Genomic DNA, 8745 nt, shown 5'->3' with positions numbered 1-8745 from the left:
GATTTCTAAATAACCTCCTTCACTAAATACTACCGAACGATTTCTAAATAACCTCCTTCACTAAATACTACCGAACGATTTCTAAATAACCTCCTTCACAAAATACTACCGAACGATTTCTAAATAACCTCCTTCACTAAATACTACCGAACGATTTCTAAATAACCTCCTTCACTAAATACTACCGAAACTATTCTCCAAATAACCTCCTTCACTAAATACTACCGAACGATTTCTAAATAACCTCCTTTACTAAATACTACCGAACGATTTCTAAATAACCTCCTTCACAAAATACTACCGAACGATTTCTAAATAACCTCCTTCACTAAATACTACCGAACGATTCCTAAATAACCTCCTTCACTAAATACTACCGAACGATTTCTAAATAACCTCCTTCACTAAATACTACCGAACGATTTCTAAATAACCTCCTTCACAAAATACTACCGAACGATTTCTAAATAACCTCCTTCACTAAATACTACCGAACGATTTCTAAATAACCTCCTTCACTAAATACTACCGAACGATTTCTAAATAACCTCCTTCACTAAATACTACCGAACGATTTCTAAATAACCTCCTTCACAAAATACTACCGAACGATTTCTAAATAACCTCCTTCACTAAATACTACCGAACGATTCCTAAATAACCTCCTTCACTAAATACTACCGAACGATTTCTAAATAACCTCCTTCAGCACTACATAGTATTCAGTACCTTTAATAAATAAGCCGACAAATGTAACTCGACAAACCGCAACTCTTATCAATAACATCTTTACAAACAATTCTAATAATACAATACTCAAAAGCTTACAAAGTCCTAGGATGACAAATGGGCTCATCAAATCTTCTAAAAAAAATCTCTAAGAAAATTTTTCTGAAAAAACAACCTATAAAAATGAAAAAATATATAAACTATATGAAAATTTATTTGAAACTTTAACAAACAATCAAAATTAAAATTATTATTGCAATTTATTAGAAAATAATATCGGCAACACTCGAAAAACATGGAGCATAATAGTAGAGGTTAGAGGAATAAAAAAAGATACAACTAAAATGTTCCCAAAATACTTAAGAACACATAAAAGTGATATTTTAGCCTCCAAATCTATAGGCATTGCTGAGAAATTTATCAGTTTCTTTACAAAAATTGAGAAAAAACTAACTAATAAATTAACTCTTGGAAAAACAAGTTTTAAATCATGTTTAAAAAAAATGTCGAAATGGAAGTGCATAAAATAACTCCCAATGAGCTTCAAAACGCCTATAATTCTCTACAATCAAATAAAAGCCCAGGGCTTGACGACATTAGTGCAAATGTCGTAAATAGTGTCTACAACATTATTGAACATCCCCTTCTGCATATTTACTACGTATCTTTAAATCACGATATATTTCCTGAACACCTTAAGATGGCTAAAGTTGTTCCTGAATTTAAAAGCAGGGACGATGCTATGGCTTCTAACTATAGACCCATTTCTATTTTACCATGTTTTTCAAAAATATTAGAGCATATGGTGCACTCTATAACTTTCTTATTGAGTATTCTCTTTTAAGTTTAGTTTTGTCGATAAGCAGTTCAAGAAGTTTTAAGGGAAGGGTGTCTGAACCAGAAGATTTTGTAAAAAGAATATTCTTGCTTTTAGACTCTATAACTTTCTAGTTAATCATCTCCTCTTAAATAATAATCAATATGGATTTCAAAAACGACACTCAATAGAACACGCTGTAATCAAACTTGCAAATGTAATTTTAAATGGGTTCGATAAAAATAAATACAGTATATGGGTATTCCTTGATTTTTCAAAAGCAGTTGACACTGTTGACCATGAGATTCTTCTGTATAAACTTGATAATATGGAGTAAAAAACAACAACTTAAAATGGTTTCGCTCCTACCTTAACAATCAAAGACAAGCATTATAGTATGGCAACACTGTTACATAACCTAAAAGTATTACCTGTGAGGTCCGGCATGGCTCAATTCTTGGGTCATTGGGATTCCTTGTTTATATTAATTATACCTTCTCATCTTCCAATAAACTTAACTTTGTTCTTTTTGCTGATGATGCGCAAGTATTTTTTAACCACAAAAACAATAACTATATGTTTAATACGGTTAATCAAGAACTAGAAAATCTAAACGAATGGTTTAAGGCCAAAAAACTCTCGCTAAACGTAGAAAAAAGCAAGAATATTCTTTTTACAAAATCTTCTAGTTCAGACACCCTTCCCCTAAAACTTCTTGTACTTCTTATCGACAAAACTAAACTTAAAAGAGAATACTCAATAAACTTTTTAGGTATAATTCTCAATGAAAGTGTGAGCTGGAGTAATCATATGAAAAAGTCGAGAAGAAAATATCTAAAATTATTGGAATTATGTATATATCAAAGCATCTTTTTAATACAACTTGTTTAAAAAGTATTTATTTCTCTTACTTTCACAGCTGCATCAATTACTATAGCATAATATGGGCGAGTGCTTATCCAACAAAGTTAAATGCAATTTACAAAAAACAAAAACATGCATGTCGCTAAATATTAAAGGCAAATAAAAAAAATAAAAAATTAAAAAGAATTAAAAAAATATCAAAAAAATAGAAAAATAGAAAAACAAAAAAAAAACAAATAAAAAAGGTTATGCATGCGCATTTTAAACAAGATTATATCTAAACTTGTAACAACGGAGCTGAATGATAAATCTTCTGCCAGCTCAAGTCGGAATTTTTCAAAACTTTATATTGTTATGTTGTAAAACATTGTAAAGCTTATTTCAAAGGACAAAATAAATAAGTAAAAATACTTTTTTGCTTTAGGCATGAGCGATTCTAGAAATAAAATAAGGGGAAAGGGGTTCCTTAATTAATGCCAAAAGCCTTTGTAAACAAAACAAAAAAGGATGGGGGTTCTCAAAACTAAAAATCTACTGATCGAAATGTGGCAAATGCCGACTAGCTTGTTAATATATAATATGTTATCTTATGCTAATATTACTGAAAAAACTGACTATAAGAAAATTACCTTCTTTGGAGAGGGGGAGTCACATCCCTCATCCTTTAAACCGTTTCTGGCCATATGGTGGTTTAATTAAATTTTTTTTTTTTTTGCTTTTTCAAGGTTTCCTAACCTATTCGAGCGGCTTTTGCCTAATGGAAGACTTGTTTTATATGAGCCAATTTTTAGTTAAATTAGTTAATGCATTGAATTAAATAATCATTTATTATTATTTATTCAACCAAAAATTGAAAAATTACAAGTTTTTTATAATTTAACAAAATTAGGTTAGGTGACACTCATAAAGTTAAAAGCTAGTCATTGGAGTGACACCTAAATAAAATTAACAAACAAAAAAATTAACAGCAATAATAATAAATAAAAGCATGCGTAAATTAAACATATTTAAAAAAAAACACTCAATAACAACAGCAAATATGAAAACAAATACAGCAAATATGAAACAGCAAATATGAAACGGCAAAAACAACAAAACAGCAAACATGAAAACACTCAATAACAACAGCAAACAAAAATGAAAATAATTAGCAAAACAGCACAAATAAAAACAAACTTTACACAAACGAAAAGGCAAAACACAAAAACTTATGTTATTTTTGGCGAAAAAAGAAAGGTGTAGAAAATGCGGTAAAATAGAAAAACAGAGAACAACAATAAAAATAATTAGGTACAAACGTACAAATAACGCAAACTTTACGCAAACAAAAAAGCAAACACATAACCTAAAAAATGAAGGCAAAAACTACAAAACGAAAATGCAAACACAAAAACTTCTACAAAATAAAATTAAATAAAAAAGTAATAATAATTTGTTTAATCTTTTTATTTTTGCCAAAAAAAAAAGGTGTAAAAAAATTGGTAGCGATTTATTTTTACGTTTTAATTAGTTCTTTCTATTATTATTTCAAACTTTTTTCGAACTTTTTTTTTTCAAATTGGTTCTTTGCTTTTAATTGATTTTTTTTGTTTTGTTTTTGTTTTGTTTTTGTTTTATTAAATCTGTTTGTTCTTTTATTCATTTTCGTGCATCAATTTTCTAATTCGTCTATACCTTTTAATAATTATCTTATTTTACTTTATTTCTAACTAATCTTTTTTATTCTTTAAAAAAATTTCCTTCGCCTTTCCTTTTCTCTTTTTTTCTTTTTCACCATTAAATAAACGCCATTTGCGATGTCATTGCATTGAAATCACTGTGCTCTCCTGTGACCGCCAGGGTAAATTTTTATACACTCTAAATTTTTTTTGTTTATTTACTATTAATGGATTAAATGAAGTATTTTAAAATAATTTTTTAAAATCTAAACTAACTTTTAAACATAGAAACTTTAGATTTAATTAATTAAAATGTCTAAAATAAATACGTCATTTTATGATTACATCATCTATTCAAATTGGTAATTGAATGTTGCAATACAGATAAAAGTAATAATTATTACGGTTGAAAGCCTCAAAATCTAAAACTTTGGCTTTAGTTGAAGATGTTTCAGAGCATAATGTTAATCTTAGCAAACTATAGAAACTACTAGCTCTGAGCGATGTAAAATATTCAATTTGATCTAAAATGTGGTAATTCTTTATTTGGTTTAAGTAGTCACAGTGGCAAGTATGGGTGTCTCTGGTGTGAAGGGAAGGCAATCTTGAGAGCGGAAAAAAAAGAACCTTCAATTGATATCAACTACAACAAGTTTATTGAAGATGGATGCAAAAATAAATATCTTGATAGAATTTAAAAACTGTATTTCTCCTAGAATTGTGTATCTTGATTAACCTATAGAAATTTTAGTAGAACATCTTATTTCTCCATCGATCTACACATTCTTATTGGTATTACTTATATGTTTGTGAAAATATTAATTACACTGAAGCCTGATTTTGATTCGTTGCTAAAGTCGATTTATACAACCTTTAGAGGTTACCACGGAACTGGTTTGGATGGTAACAATTCACTGAGACTTTTAAATAAATTAGATAATTTAGAGGTTAACCTTCTAAATGCAGCTTCTGTATTACCAAATATGATATTTCTCCAACCTATAGTTACCTGTCTTATAAATTTTTCATTTATTAAAACAAAAGATTTTAGCATGTTTATTGGAGAATCTATTGCTGAATCAGTCTTAGATTTAAAAAAAACTTTTCAAAATCTGCATTTTCATCTTCTGCAAAAGTTTAACTACCAATTAAATATTAGCTGGAAAGTTCAAATTTAGTATGTCATCTTGATTCTTTTCTTCAGCATAGCCAGTTTGGGCTTGGTTATATGCCGAGCAGGCAGAATAAGGTGGTCACAACTATCACTATCAAGTATGGATGCAATACAAGCATTGTTTGGAACACAATGATCGTGCAAAACAGCCTAAGAAAAGTGTGATTGAGTTTAATATAAACAGTTTCAAGTAGTCCTTTTCTCTCCTTTTTATAAAATTTTTAATAGTTGTGAATGGGGGATAACCCCTTCACCCCAAGCTGCTATGCATTTGAGTTAGCACAATTGTACATTTAGCATTTCAGTTGGCAAGTTTTGAAGTATAGTTTGCAAATGTCAAATATCGAGGACCTTTTTTTTGTGTGTGTACCTCTAGTTGACAGAAAACGCTTACCTCTTCCCTCCACCCTTCCCTCAAAATGAGACCTCTCCGGAACGGCCCTGACAACGACCACGCTGAATAAGAGAAGCAAAAAGCAGCAGCATAGCCACAAATATACCCGGCTTCTTTACGGTAAGTTTTTATCATGGCTACGAACTTATTTCCTCTCTGCAAATTAATACTAAAACAAATAAATATAAAAAATTGCCTTTTTAAAGCTTTTCTTCCAAAAATCTTTGTTTCTAAAATGTTTAGCAAACTTATAACATTAGGACTTAAGTTTGTTACTATTATATTAAATATATAACTATTAACTTTGTAACTTTAAACCCCAACTTTAAAGAAAAAAAAACATTAGAGAAAAAAATAACGGTACAAACCCCTTGCCCAGGAAACAAATTTAACATGTATGTTCATCGGGACCACACAAATGCTGTCAAGATAATTAAAGAAGTCAAAGTAAAGTCTGAAAGATGAAGTAAAATCGAAAAAAAAGAAAAAAAAAAAATTCAAAAAAGTGGAAATTTTCAGTTGGCTCTGAAAACAATTTTAACATGTAGTTTTATTAAATTTACACAAATGCTGGAAGTTTCAGAGCTAGTCTGAAAAATAGTAAAACATCAATCGTTTCCGGGACAAGTGACAACCTACAATCAACTTGTGGAGTTAAACTAACGTTTGAAAATAAATTACAAGACTATTTTAAAGCACTATTTTAATTGAATAAGGTTTTACTTTTCAAGTCATCCTTTTGCGGGTCGCACACTAACGCAACAAAAAGGAGGTTATTAGGGTGCCCACAATCTATAGTAGAAGATTGAACAGCGTTTTTTACCATCTTTTTTCAACCAGATTATATATAATAAAACTTAATAAAGATTATATTTGATGAACGCTCCTTTAATCATTCAAGTTATATCAGATAGTTTAAATGACTTATAATTATTTAAATACTTGATTAAAAAAAAATTCTTGATGAAAAAGGCAAATATAAAAAATAAACACTGGAGGAAAAGTGCGCTCTAACGAACAGTGACTTAGTCAAGGTTTAAACATGCATGAATTACCCATAGCTTAGAAATAATGCCTCCTTTCCCCTTTCCACTCCCCTCCTTCCCCCATCCCCCACCAAAATTTCATTATGGCCACTAACCTGTTTCTGCTCAACAACAAAAAAATTAACAAAAAATCAATGATTATTTAGCAGCCCCTATTCGCACTCATGCGGCAGGGAGCTCATCTCTACACTACTGGTATACCCGCATTTTGACAATATTTGCCCCTAATTATAATAGAACTACCCTTTATGATATATGTGAAAAAAATCCTTTCCTGATGCCCCACCACAAACACTGCTCACATACATCAGAGTATTTCCTGAAGCATTACCTAGAAATGTCCTCAAACAGGCAATGGATTTGAATACGCTACCTATCTCAAAATTTATGCTAAATCAACATGAAATGTACTTTGATGAAATGTAATAAATGATGAATATGTAAAAAAAAAAACGAGTTATTTTTAAATGTTAATAAATTATATATTTTGATATGATTTATGTAAAGTAAATTACGCTTAAAAGTAATTCGGGTTTTTACATCAAAATAAGTAAAAGTGAGACAGTTCAGGAGGGCCATGTTCGTAACAACCACTCTAATAGAACTTAAAATTTATTTTTATTTTTTTGTTTATTTTTTAATTGCTATTCATAAAACTGCTTACTAAAATGAACTAATTTCAATTAGTCTATTCAGACAACAATTATTCCTTTACTATTCTATTATCTATCAATTATTCTAGTAAGTCTTTCTAGAAATAACTTTCATTTCAGTTTTTAAAAAAACCACGCTGAGTAAAAGAAGCAAAAATATAACACTTAGAAGAAATTTGCAAAATGCAGAGCCATTTCTAAAGCAAGAACAACAAACCAGACAGTCTTTTAAAAAAAAACTTTTAAATAACAGATGTAAATAACTTCAAGATTAATTGAAAAAAAAAACTTAAGTTAAAAAAGTAAAAGTTATTAACTAAAAAAATATTTATTACTTTTCATAACCACAACAACAGCTTATTTTGATTTATTTAAAAAAGCGAGTTAAGTAAAATGGTTCAAAAAAGCACACTTTCAAATTTAAAGTTATATGGTCGATCGTGAAGAAAAGGGTCTTGATGTTACGCTATCATACAGATAAAATAGCATCGTTTTTTTTTTTCTTTTTTTCAGTAAATTTTTGTTACTTTTTTACTTTGAATTTTCAAAAATTTAAAGTGCGAATCACAATATTTAAACAACCAGATTCCAATCACATATTTAAAATCCGGCATGCAGCAAGTTTTTTGTTTTTGATTCAGAATTTAACTTTATGTAACAACATGGAGCAAACTCCAAATATTTATATATTCATGTTTATGTAAAGCTTTTGAAATGTATTGCGATAATTGGTGACTGTTAACAATAAACCTTTAAATTGATTACTTCCTTTGCATGCCATTAGTGTGAGAGCGATAAGTTTATAACACTTTTATATACATTTTTTAACATTTTAAACTAAATTTAAGTTCATTAACAAATCTCTAATGTCATGCAATAACCTCTTAGTGTTCATACACTGTGACCGTATAAGTTTTGAGCAACCACCCCAAATATTTAGGGGATTTAAAATAATATCTTCAATTAAGTTATAAGTTCATCTGACAATCAAATTCTGTTCCTCATAAGAAAGTTCAAAGCGAAAACTAATTTAACTCTTTTTTCGCGAATAAGTAATCAAATGACGCGGACTTAAAACTTGCTCAAGTATAACGGAGAAAATTAAGTTTTTATTGTTTAAATTATTTTTATTTTTATTATTATTAATTTAATAATTATCAAACTATTTTTTTTTCAAATATAATTTTGTCATTGATTTTTTTTTTTTATAACATTCATTGTTTAATGCAGTTTTTGATTTTTAGTTTTTATAATTTTTTATTTTTCTAAACTTGCCGTCAACTTGCCGTCACTAATTATTACTTTTCTTTTGTAAAATATACAAATGGCGGGTGCAAGAGGAAGACAAAAATAATCTTATTGCCAAGCCCCTAAATATCCATACATATTAAAGTCATAAAAAAATTGTCA

The sequence above is a fragment of the Hydra vulgaris genome, chromosome 06 (genome assembly GCF_038396675.1).
Source record: "Hydra vulgaris chromosome 06, alternate assembly HydraT2T_AEP".
Classification (NCBI taxonomy): domain Eukaryota; kingdom Metazoa; phylum Cnidaria; class Hydrozoa; order Anthoathecata; family Hydridae; genus Hydra; species Hydra vulgaris.
Note: the sequence above shows the minus strand (reverse complement) of the source record.